Source organism: Botryllus schlosseri, chromosome 5 (assembly GCF_051294905.1).
Source record: "Botryllus schlosseri isolate E-star chromosome 5, Bs_hap1, whole genome shotgun sequence".
In the NCBI taxonomy this organism is placed as follows: domain Eukaryota; kingdom Metazoa; phylum Chordata; class Ascidiacea; order Stolidobranchia; family Styelidae; genus Botryllus; species Botryllus schlosseri.
The window spans coordinates 6217352-6231034 of NC_137240.1; the positions used below are offsets into that span (position 1 = coordinate 6217352).

A 13683-nucleotide genomic window follows, 5' to 3' on the forward strand; every position below is an offset into this window, starting at 1 on the left:
ATGAAGTAAATATTTTACTGAGGAATGGTTTGATATTTGACAATTTGACATTTTGACGATCTCGCTTTAAGCATTTATCTTGGGATGTGACAGATGGCTTATTATGCGCACTAATCCTGGATTATCCACTAAGTTGGAAATACATTTGACACATCCAAGTAATGGTAACGACCTTACATAATATGCAGGCACAACACATTCTTGAATACATCGACGATGATAGCTCATAGCCTATGATCGGATTGCATTAGGGTAAACTCTAGGGCAGTGCTCTTCAACCGGGGTTGACTACACCCTAGGGTGTACCGGAATTTGCAAAGGGTGTACCACTCGGATGGGGTGTACAGGGGTGTACCAGATCCGAATTACAATGAGCCGATGGCTAGCTATCACAAAGGCAGTTTTATGGGTCAGTACAGGTTGACGCACAGGTTAATGAGCAATATGGTGCGATGTTATCTCAAGTGTAATACTGCACACCGCATGATTGTGATGTCATAAGCAAATATTTCGGGTCAAGTATACTAAACGCCCAGAATAATGCCGGTATCAGTGGGGAACACGGAATTTGAGATGTGATGTGATGCAGTATGTTTTGATTTGTGTTGCACGTGGGCCGCGATTTGGCCGGGGCTCAAGATTATTTGTACTATATACGGAACAGATAAGTTTAAAGCCCGGAATAGGAGAGAAGGTGCATTGGTAATAAGCTGTCAAAAGAAGTTTATATGGGGCGGCTTTGAATTTTGACCAATCACGAACGAGATAATCGCATACCTCTTCTCACAAGGGGCGTCAATCAGCCAAACTGAAACGAGCTATTGCCTCACAAAAACTAGGTTAAGTAATTACAAAGCACCCGGGACAATGCAAAAGATCACAGGCTATCTACCTCAGGTAAGTGCCGCCTTGCGTGCAGGGATTTCGACGGGAGACACTTCTGGCGAGCTAATGATTGTGGGGATAAAAACCCGGGCCATTCCAGCGGCTTCACATTACACTGAACTGCCTCATATTATGGAAGACAACGGTGAAATTAATTATACCGATCGTTTGCGCGCACATTTGATAATGGAGAGATGATATAAGGTAAGGCGAACAAATTTATAACCGTCATACTAAGTCTGATTTTAATAATAATAATATTTGTGTGCGTGCATTGTTATCGCAAGCATAAGTCCGCTTTCTCCGCACAATATTTGCGAGTGATATTAGTGCGTAATAATGTGAGAATGTGGGGCACAATAATTTCATTTCGCAGGAGGTCAGCGGTGAATATAATAATCATCATCATTGATTTATTAGCAATTTTTGTCGGTTCAATGCTCCGCGGAAATGTGATACAATGAAAAGATAACATTTTTTGCGCTTCTCGCGATTTACCATGACGTATAGTTACTTGATTTTGCGAAACCCACGAAAATATATACGGCAACCTAAGATCGTATGAAACTGTTTTGATGCTTTAATCAGCGAGGGTGCACTGTGCAGCCTGTGGGACCGCGAATAGTTTATATGAACCAGGATTTTTGCGCTTGGCATTTTCACGTTAAGATACGCACGTTTCGGGCAAAATGCGACTGCTGCGTGTACTGTATGCGTTGCCAAATGATTGGCGGCGATAAAGCATCGAAATATAATAACCACCGCATGTTGGCCTAAACTTTCGACATTGATATGTCCAGGCACCGAAATCAGGGGTATATAGAGTTCTATAAGTCCCTGGCCGAAATGACCGACGCGGAGCTTGAGCCGCACGTCCCATATGAGATCCACACAAATAATGAGTCCCGTGCCGAAATGCGAATTTTAAATTGGGTTGGTCTCACGAAAGGATATGTTATTTTCGTTTCACCTGATACGTGTAAGCAATTCTCATATGTCTGGAGCAAAGACAACCTTTACCGCTATACCGCGATCTTTGAAGCTTTACAGACAAATCTAGTGTCAGACCAATAGTAACATCAAACCAACTTGCATGGTATAGGCGTAGAGACATTTTTTTATCATCAGGCCATCTCTTCATAACATCTTTGATCGGCCTGTCGCTTATTGGCTATGGTACCGAACACAGTAGCCTTGGAAACGATCAAGGTAACCACTGAAGATTGACCATTACGCGACTAAATTTAAAGGATGCACAATTGCACAATGCACATATTACGTACATTAGACGGTAGGTCTAGTGCGGTAAGGACCAAAATTTATACCTTTCACGGCCAATACTGTAAGAATCACTGGCGTAACCAATGCCGTTACCAGCTGCAGATAGGTGGTCCGTGTGATTCCTTACTTGAAACATTGAATATGACAAAATAAAATGGTTGGCACGCAAGTTGGTAATATTTTACATTGTCTGATATTTTGGCATGCTGCATACGAAAGGTTGCCGGCACCTGGACTGGTGTTTATTTAGTGGCGAATGCGTGTGTTTCGACTTGGGTGCGGGCATGCTCGTCGGCTGTCGGATGGCCGGCGGGATGCTATTCCGCACGTCAGGTCCGGCATGTTTGATGGAGCGATGATCTTTTCGGTCGATCATGTGATGTTTGGGCGGCGTGCGGACGCGCGTGTGTTGTGCTTGTGCGCTTTTGATTCCGAGGTGAAGGGGTCATTGAAGTGTTCGGGGCAGTGACCGCAGTGGGAGAATAATTATGAGTGTGAACAAAATGAGCCGGTGGAATTTATCGGCCAATACGAATATTGCTCACCAACTTGTGCAAATTCTAGAATAACGGCTAGACTTGAAAATATTGGGGTAATTTAGCACAAGAAGTCACGCAAGCAATAATCGCGTGTCGATAATCTTTTGTTTTTTAGTTTGCTCGTGGCGATCGTTATAAATAATTGATGAATATTCCGTTCGTGGTGACGATCGTAAGCTTCGTCGTGCTGCAAAGCTGTAATATCCGAATTCCTCAAAATGCGTTGCAGGATGGGCTGTTATTTTTCGCTTGCTACTATCGGATCGCTCTAAATAATTAATGAATATACTACTCTCGATGATGATCGAGATTTTCGTTGTATTTGAGACTTTTACGCGGAGTACGAATTATATAATTCCCAAATTGCCGGGGATATTAATTCTACGATTATTACCGGCCCATATAATAGTACAACAAGAGAAGAATCAAGCTCGGTTAATAACTTGATACAGTGCATATCCACAAACAGGGGAATTATTACGCCTTTACGCCAAATACGACTCATGTTGCACCATACCATGGTATCATGCGCACTAAAACCACATGGGGCCTAGGATCTGATATGTATAAGTTTGTATAAATGCAAACTACTCGCCTGCGCCCAATAACATAAGTCAATAATGCCCAAAATAGATTTCTACGAGGGCGAGATTATTCCATCAATGGAATGAGGCTTGAATTTCAGTGATCCAGACGCTTGAAAAACGCGTAGAAGCGTCAGACATGCGATCCGCAGAATGATTTATTCCAATGCGTGAAACAAGTTTGAGCATTATAAAATGTTTACACAATTCGACGTAGGTTTTTAAAAAATACTGATATCTTGAATCCAAAATACCCCTTAAAGATAGCAATATGTTGAGCATATTCGTGGCTAGAATTCGAGATCGAAGTAACATAATCCAACAGCGATAAAGCGGTTTCGCTCTAGTATAAAAGATAAATCATTAACAAAGAGCTACGGCGGACCACATGGATATCATAATAGTATACAGCGATATTTATGTGGTCATGCTTCTGTAATACTCCTGGATCGCTTGCATTTGAACCTTCAGTGTTCATCACAAAGCATGTTGCGATTGTCTAAAACTATATTACGATCTAGGAAAAAAATCACTGCCTTGTATCTTTTGTCAGGGCCGTCGTTTTAGCGGATGCAATAACTATATTTCCCTGGCAAATCGCCGTATTGTGTGCAGATTCTGTTGTTTGCGCATAAACGTATTGATATAGTGGGGCTTGAGAAAGTAGCCAGAACCTTACGCTAGACCGGGTGTGGGCAATTATTTTCCATCGCGGGCCAAATCAAAAGCGGCAAAAAACGTTGGTGGGCCGTAACAAAAGTCCAGACTATGGTCCGCGGCGTGCAGTTTCATCTCTAAATTGAAAACAGAATTATATTGTTAACACATGTCGCGAAGTGGATACTTAAATATTGGGCTGCGTCCCCAGCTCTGTGTGGCTTGGTAAAGTAGCCTTGCTCTTTTGCTAAGCTTCGGTAGCAGGTGCGCATCAGCCGCGGGTATGTATTCACTGCATGATTTGTTATCATAATGCCGACCCAAATTATATTCATTGAGCTCTGAGACCTGCTCCATGCCCATTACAAACCTTATGCTTATCATGACATTGTTTGTGAACGAGAACTGATCCACTTGATGACCGATTTGGAAACATATCCCTTCTCAAATTGAAAACCATTCTTACAATGCGTAATGTTACAATGACAACCAGAAGGTTTAAACTGAACTATATGGAAAGAGTGAATTCTTGTGACTCCAAGGCTGCTCAAACTTCGCCAAATACATTGCCGTTATTTTGAGTCTTAATTACGCGTGCCAAGTACGTGGACAGCATAATCTTGGCATATTAATGAACATGCTCCAAGGTGAACTGGTTTCCTGTTTAATTAATAGTCTTTGATTTAGTCATACAAAAATTCTGCCATGTCTGAGCCATCATTGCGGTTTCCGCAAGGGTATTGGTGGACAGATGTCGTGGTCCGAACAGATGTTATTTTTTCCCATACTCTACTCCTAAGGGACCAGGATCATTGACATCTGTTAGGTGAGGTAATTAGTTACCGCAGCAGAATGGGGAATGTGCATTAAAAGCTTGTTACAGTTGAAATGTAACATTTTATAACATCGTGAATCTGGTATAGGTCCGTCCCGAAGCGTAAACTTGCTTAGTCGTCAGACCATATATGATGCGAGCATGGCACACCCTCTAAAAGTCTTCGTACACATTAGGGTATACGGAACATCCAGTTGGGAGCCCGCGCTTATACAATTGATCCCCTATGGCATATGGCAGTGGTTCTCAACCGCCGGTACGCGACGACATTCCTGCCGGCCCGCCAGTTCACCGGTCCGCCAGACGATTATCTCCGGCCTAGCGTGGAAATTTTAAGCCAATATACATCCTAAAGCGGCTCCACTCCTGTATAGGAGAAAAGTCGGCAAATCGATCCACCGCCAAAACGAAACCGTCATATGCAGTTTGTAAGAAGATCATAATAATTACACAAAGGTATGTAATTCCAATATCTGCGGCCGCTCCGCAGTATCACTCCCGTTTCGTAAGATAGGCCTACCCGAACAGTACAAGAACGCAGATTTCAAGGTGACATGTTAGACCTCTGGGATGAGATACTTCTCGCTTAATGACGTGTTTAGCTGGGCCCGATATCGCTCTAATATTCGCTGAAAAAGCGTTGTCTTTGTTATGTATCGTGCGCAACTCATAGTATAATAGAAAAGGAAGTTTCTGATCATCATGATGGTTATTATAATTATTATGACTATCATTGCAATCATGAGTGGTGCTTATCGCAATTTATGGCCTTGTGCACCACGGTAATCGGGAAATTCAAATCAAGCAGTAACTGAAGCAACTTATAACAACTTATTGCGCACTCAGCGACGGCGGTCGACAATTGAGATAGAAGATCGATCATACCGATGCAGCAGGATTATACTACAAATCTGTTTGCGGCGAACTGTTTATGGATGTGTTAGGTCTACATTGACCCAGAACGCGACGGCAGCAGCATCGTGTACAACTGTACAGTGTACATGCTACTTGACGATGCGATACTAGTCATGTAGTCTCAGTAATTGGGTTGTAGCACCCCGGGCCGCTAAAGTGCGATGAATATGAAAAATAGGTCACACATTGTGCAAATCGATCATACGTATGGCAGTGATGTAGCAGACTCTGTGAGACTGACCATTTGCGGACTGACAGTGCAGCAATGTCACGGGCATAAAGACCACAAAATGGCGAACACACAGTATCTAATGCGCAAAGTGCATTAAGACTCAGAGAGTGCAAAAACAACATTAACGGCTGCTAAGGGGATTTAATGTTACTTAATGTCAAGAAAAACCATTAGAGAGTGACATCTCAGTGGGAAAACCACATTAATTCTGTTAAGAGCATTTTCAGAGTGCTGTTTGACGTCACTAACTGTTAAAAAATTCTGATGTAACCTGATTTTATGGCATAAATCCATTAATGGTCCTTGGCCGGCTGTCCGTAAGTGATTAATTATTCAGTGTACCCCGAAAAATACCTTAAAATAGCTTCCCCCCATACACAAATCGTAGAATAATAGATTATTACACGCCATGAAAACTGTATATAAACCCCAACATTGGCATGGTCAATATCAGAACACTTGGGTATCTACGGAAGAAGGAGGGAAGTCGAGATAGCAATACAAGGCTAATAAGAAGTTAGGGGGAGGCTATGCCCGACATTAGAATCGGACTCAGAAAACTAAAATGTAGGTAAAGGGTACTTATGCATACTGACGTGTTGAAAGGGGGGCCTTTGATGTATATAGTATATCATTGATGGATAGTGCGAATACGGAAATGGGGTATAGTGGTATAGTGGCACTAGTGGTACGCGAAGGTCTTCCGGGTGGTACGCGAGTAGATTCTGTTTTTTTTTCGACCGAAGGGAGTTATTAGTTCAGGTGGGGTAGATTTTGAGTTTTCTGAAGCCGTCGTCTCGTGCTATTCCCCAGTTGCTAATTTTCCCTTATAAATGGGAATGCGAGCAAGGATTTTCATCCCTGATGACTATTAAGTCGAAGAAACGAAACCGACTTGTTGCGCCCATACATGACTTTGGATGCGCTGTAAGCAAACGTATACCATACCACGCATCGACAAGCTAGTGGAAAATAAACAAATGCAGCCATCGCATTTAAATAAATTGACCTTTGAATGTGTTTTGTTATTTCATTATGTTGTTCTTCTTGTGACTGGTGGTGAAAAAACAATACCATACATCCCATCAACCCTGGGTGATAATGTCTAGTTCAGGGGTGTCAAACTCAAATTGCATCGCGGGCCGGATCGAATTCATGAAATCGCTCGCGGGCCGGACCAGTCAACGGATTACAAAATATTGCCTCGTGCCATTGCTTCTCGCAGGAATACTTTATTATCAAGCATGGATCGTAGGGGTTTCATTCTAGCGAGTCGCAACACCATTATTTGCGAGCAATGAAATTGGCGAAATTACGATGTTTGTCCGGTTAAATACCAAAGCATTACCGGCGATACAAGTAGACATATTTCAGTGTTCCCTTTGCTTTGGTCTAGGGGTGGCCAACCTGCGGCCGTAAGAGGGAATTTGTGCGGCCGTAGACACGCAATTCAATTAGTATGTGTTGGCGGACGTCGACATGCAATTCAAATTTACGAATTGACTCCCGATTTCTTGAAAGATTTTAATTATTCTTGAAATTTTCTTCGCGCTGCGCGCGATTCAATGCGACTACATTTTTCGATTTTAATATAGTAGCACCCTTTACAATCAGAGCCCCACAATACAGATGCGAACATCGATGGAAAATGATGCGCCTCACATGGAAATATCAGCTCGGAATTGTGTGCTCCTCACTATACTAACAATCCTGATGGGAGGTCAAGAAATAACAGCTTGCTACAAAATGACTAATACCAATTGGCACACCCGAAGATGCATCATAATTTAAAACTTGCGTTAAATTTTCGAAAACACCCCTACCTCAACTCTATACCAGTGAATCTGATCACACGGGATGAGAAAGGATAAATTTTTTATGGTAATATGTAAAACTACTAATATCAATGACGAAATTCAGTGGAGAATCTGTTTTTTTTTAGCGCTTCCTTCCTTAACATTACCAGTGACCACTCGCGATTTTGGTGCGTCCAGCTCGTGCATTACAACTATGTCTTGCAATGCGGTCGTAGGCTACGCGAGGAGTCGAAATGCGGCCGTGAATGGCAAAAAGGTTGGCCACCCCTGCTTTAGTCATAATCTGGCGTTATCACTGCGTGTGCGTTGTGATGAATACAAGATATTTAACTTTCAACGCGGACTTTGTAATTTGGTTCATTACTGTGGATGTGATGGATAATATAATCTATTTTCAATGTACTCAGAATTGCTATGCGGGCCGGATAAAATCGTGTCGCGGGCCGTATGTTTGACATCCCTGGCGTAGTTTAATAGAATTTGTTAATACACCTCGCATAGGTCAAATACGTGATTATGACGTCATAAATGTTGGAAACGTAACAATAGGTGGTACGCGAGCACTGCATAAAACCTCAAAATGGTACGTGGGTGGAAAAAGGTTGGGAACCACTGGACTAGGGCAATGGCACCCCCTCGAAAAGCATCTCAAATCTGATAATCGACCCAATCGCAACTACTCAAGGGTCATTGTTATGGTCAGTGTGCTGCGTCGCTGCGATCGTTTAGAACAGTGCTCTTCAACCGGGGTTGTCGTACACCCTAGGGTGTACCAGAATTTGCAAAGGGTGTACCGCTCGGATGGGGTGTACAGGGGTGCACCAGATCCGAATTACAATGAGCCGATGGCTAGCTGTCACAAAGGCAGGTTCATGGGCCAGTACAGGTTGACGCACAGGTTACTGAGCAGTATGGTGCGATGTTATCTCAAGTATAATAATGTACACCGCGTGATTGTGATGTCATTCCTCCTATTCATTTAGCCGTCGGCAATGGACCAATGGTTCCGTTTGGTGTTAGAAAGTATGCAGTTAACAAACATGTGTTCAGCTAGTCACTTGTCTTTTAGTGATTTTTGAGGGAACCTCCGCGATAGCTCAGACTTCTTGAATCGGTACTTCTAACCGACGTTAATAAATACCGCGGTACTTCCAACCGACCTTAATAAATACCGCGATGCACATAAATGAAGTGACGTAGCCAGCCAGGGTCGAAACAGCTTCCATGTTGAAATCGAAACCCTTTTGTTTTAAAATGCCGATTTTATCTCCAATATTTCGCCATACATTTACAATTTAGTATTTTGTTATCAGTGATGCAAATTAGCGAAAAATACACTGTGTATAGCGGCATGCGATATGAGGTTACTGACATTTCTTGCAGCCCAAGTGCTACTATCGACTGTGTGTGGTGTGGGGCAGGTCTGATACGTAGTAGGCTGGTGCGCCTGCTATCATCGCTGCGCTTCTGCAGCAGTAACTTTACCTATTCTTTCCCCAATACTGTTACATTTAGGTTGATTATCGTTCGTAATGTCATGCTGTTTTTGGGGTGACACGAAATAAATTCCAATTTGCGTGGCGGGCGGCTTAACTGACTGCGAATAGACTCTGTGACCAAATACTATTTTATTCAAATCCAAATTTTTTGACGGCAATAACTCCGCTTCTACTGGTTGGAATCGAACCAAATTTGAAGAACATCGTTTTCATAGACAACCTAATACTTTCATGGGGAACAAAAAAATTTCAAATTTTTCGGTATTTATTTTATATAATAAATAGAAACTTTCCTCTCCCGTAGCAATGCGGCTACCGGTTGGAATTGAACCAGATTTTTTGTGTAAGCTTAAGTTAGGTAACCTGACAATTTTATCAAGTAGCCAGTACGATTAGAGAAAAAAAGTCATTTTTGAAGACCTCTAATGAACAGGGGTGAACGAGTTTTGAGCAAACGTTAAAAGGGTGTACCACGTCGAAAAAGGTTTAAGAGCACTGGTTTAGAACAATGCCGGTTTTTCGATTTGAAGGCTATTTCGGGGTGGTTTCATTGCCTTGATAAAATTGCAATATATATATTGAGAATCAACGCGACAGTAGCTTTCTAATAAGATCAACTTTATTTACCTTGAGCGATAAGTGTCGTCAGCTGTGGGAGTAGAAATTATGTTGCTTTCATATTTCTGAGCTGTGATTTCCTCTGAGCAAGCAAGCGTGACGACGGGTGTTGCATATTTTAACGAAATATATTGGTATAACGCCATTTTAATAATGGTTAATAAGGAGTTGGTAAACCTTACGTAATTCCCTGAACTGAGACCTGATAAGACCTTTGTGAGTCGTCTATTTGTCGTGTGAATTATAGATAAAAAGATAAATAAATCGTACGATGTTTGGTGCATTTCGAGATATACGTGTAATACCACGTAGAGACATTGATGCATGCATTGGTGATTATTAGCTGACTCGGAAGTCGACAAACATTCATGATTATTAGCTGATTCGAAAGTCGATATACCTTCATAAGTATTCCGCTGATTGGGTGAAAAATATATCGCATTTTGGGCCGTACGTGATTGGCAATAAAAGTACAAGTCGTGGAGACAGAAACAAAATATATTCGTCAGTGTGATCCATCAAATTCGTGTGCAAGAGACAGGCTTCGTGGTACGTCAGCCAACAAGGTCGTACGGCGTGGTTACGCCGGTCGTCGAACGCAAGGGAACACGCAGCGAATCGTAACCGCAACCTTCTGGAGTCAATAATACATCTTGGAGTCAGATATACAATTATACAACTACAAACATTCGCTCTGCGTTATATGTTGACCTCCGACGTTCAATTAATCAAGACCGACCGGCCGACCGAAGACAATCAATATAAAAATTCGCCTTGCACGACGATGAGAAGGATCAATCAGCAATCAGTGACGAGGACATACATCAAAAGTCATAGCGACGTTCTCGCAGAAGAAACGACAACGAACAGCGCCTACTCAGAAGAGACGAAGGATTGTAACATATTTGAAGTTAAGTAGCTTTCCCGGACAGGGTTTTGCATTTATTTCAATTTCAGTGACGGCGTTGTTGAATGGAACTGTGTCAATTGTGGAATTAATTGTTTAGTCATGTCAGAGTATCGAGCTATGTGGTAAAATTGTGTTGTTTGGGAAGTTTTCATGTCCGTTGAACAGGTTAATTATAATTAGAAATTGCTAGTAAGTTTGTGTGAATTCCGTATTGTTCATTGTAATTTTGTTTTTCAGTGATATAGCCATTATTTCGAGGTAAAGTCTGAGTTGGCGTTCCTGCCGGAATATTCGTCTGTGTGCGGTACGACATTTGCGTGTACGGGCAACGAAAAGGTAATCATTTTCAATTCTCGCATGAGCAATTGCTATTCACTGTCATAAATGAAAGTGAAAAGTAGTGACAACGAACCTCTGGATAGATTCACCTCTAGCGAGATCACTATCAATCGACATTTTAACAAGCAGGAACCGGCGCTGCATTTCAGATTATTAGAACATCAGCTCGAGGGCGAGAATGTACGGTCGCAAAAACCTAAATATCTCATTTTGTTGAGGAACTTGAATGACGCACACTTCGCCGCTATCGATGGAAGTATTCCTGGCCCACATGATCCTAATTGCTACGACTTGCTTAAAAAGGTTCTGTTGGACCGTTTTGATGTTCCGATTAATCGGAAGTTGAAAAACTTTTATGCCGAGGCAGTTGTGGGTATGGATCCCAGAGATTTGCGATCGCAGATTAATGAGTGAGCGGGTGCCGATAATTCACCGCATATGGCGGGGTTCAAGCGCCACATGTTCTTGCAGTACTGCAGGCCCGACATCGCTTTCGCATTACGTGGACATTATAGAGATGATTTTGATACAATGTGTCAGCGCGCGGTTGCGCTATGTGGGGGGTCAAATTCGGGTAATTACTCCATTCAAACTAATGAAGTAAGTGTGGCAAAACCGGAAAAGCAGCGCGCGGTTAGAGCTGAGGAAGATACGCAGTTAATCGAGTCGATAAGTAAGCAACTTGCTAGGATGGAGAAGCAAATGGCGGAATTGAAATTGGATGATGTTAAAGTGCAACCAAGTGATGATAGCAATAACTCTTTGAACCATTCTCCCATGACGCAGAATAGGGCTGAGTCAATCCGCAGAGGTACGCGATATTATCGGGGCGGCAACGTTGGTCCAAGAGGTGGCAGTAATACCGATTGGGTATGCCAGAATCATCACCGATATGGTGATCGGGGCTTTTCAGCCTATCGTAAACGTAAACGTTTTGATCGTAGTTCATGACTACATGGCAGTGGTTTCTACCCAAGTGGTCCAAGTATTAATTCTTTTGATTTCGAGTATCTGGCTTATGCGTTTGATAAATTAAATGGTTTGAATTTCTTGAGTGAAAGTGGGTCCATGATTTCTAATTTACCAGCTAGTGAACATGTGATTCGGAACTATACGCCGAAATGGCAATTTCGGGGAGCAAATGGTTCCGTGATTAATGCGTATGGCACTAAGACTTTGATGTTGCAGTTTGGTGATAATGAACCACTTGAATGTCCTTTTGTAATAACCGGAGTGTCGAAGTCAATATTGGGCTGGAATTTCATGAAAAAGCATAGGTTGCTTTTAGATCCAGAATTGGATGAACTCGCGACTCGTGACCGCAGTACTGTAATAAAATTGTCTCAAAACAAATTTTCGTGTCTTGTCGCGCATATCGACGCGAGTGAACGCACACCATACGCTGAGTTACTTAAAGAGTTTCCGGAGATCTTGGTCCGGTAACCTGTTAAACGGCGCGAAATGAAACATGTCATGCGAATAAAAACGTTCGGTTATCTAAAATCTCCGAAGCCACGTTCGATCCCAACCCAGTATTTGTTAGAAGTTCGGCGGCAAATTAAAGATATGTTGCAGCGCGGTGTAATTTCAAAATCGGATTCGGATTTTTGCTCGCCGATCGTGTGTGTTCCAAAACAGAGTCACGTTGAGGGTAAACCTCCCGGTGTGCGGTTGTGCATCGATTATCGTTATTTGAATTCGCATGTGGCTCCTCAGTGTTATCCATTACCGATTATTGCGTCGATGCGTACACAAATGGCAGGGGCCAAGGTATTTTCCACTCTGGACATAGCAAGCGCGTACCAAAACATTGAGGTGGCGGAGTGGCGGAGTCAGACCGCCATTTGACAGCGTTTTATGCGAAGGAAATCGGTAAACTTCAGTACAATGTGTGTCCGTTCGGTTTTCGGTCCAGTGGGGATCAATGGTGTAAGCTGGCTTACGAGTTGCTTGGGGACATTCCTAATACTTTTCTGTATTGTGACGATATTGTGGTAGCGACGCCTGACGAGAAGTCTCATTTGGAGACGTTGCGAGTAATTTTTGAGAAACTAAAGAGTGAGTCCCTTTCGTTGTCTATTGAGAAGTGTAAGTTCGGAGCAGAGTCAGTTCGCTTTTTGGGGTTTTTGATCGACAAGGATGGCATCAGACTAGATCCCAGACGAGTTGAGGCGATTGGGAAATTTCCAGTGCCAAAGACTATTCGTGAGGTGAGAAGGATGATCGGCATGATCAACTATTATTCGAGAAGCATCAAGAATTGCTCATCAATTATGCAGCCGTTGTATGATTTATTAAAAGGAACAAATGCTCGGAGTAAGCTCAAATGGTCCAGTGTGGCGCAGAATGCATTTGAGCAGATCAAATCAGCTTTGATAGATGCAGCGAGATTGGCTTTTCCGACATTCAAAGGACCTATACAGCTTGTGACAGATGCAAGTCAAGTTGCGTTGGGCGCAGTAATCAATGAGTACCAGAATGGGAGATTTGTACCGCTGGCTTTCTTCAGCAAGAGTTTAACTGAGTCTCAGCGAAAATGGTCAGCTGTGAAGAGAGAGACGTACGCTGTATA

At 42.6% G+C, this 13683-nt stretch overlaps 1 protein-coding gene and 1 long non-coding RNA gene across 2 annotated transcripts in view; both read left to right on the forward strand.

Annotated features, from left to right (window-relative positions):
- The window catches only part of LOC145439663 (uncharacterized), a 145539-nt gene that overhangs the window by 32623 nt on the left and 99233 nt on the right, over positions 1–13683 (forward strand). The window lies entirely within an intron of this gene.
- LOC145438778 (uncharacterized) lies at positions 9984–11035 on the forward strand. The gene is made up of 2 exons (XR_013915027.1): positions 9984–10758; positions 10820–11035. It is a non-coding gene; the product is annotated as an uncharacterized LOC145438778 (long non-coding RNA).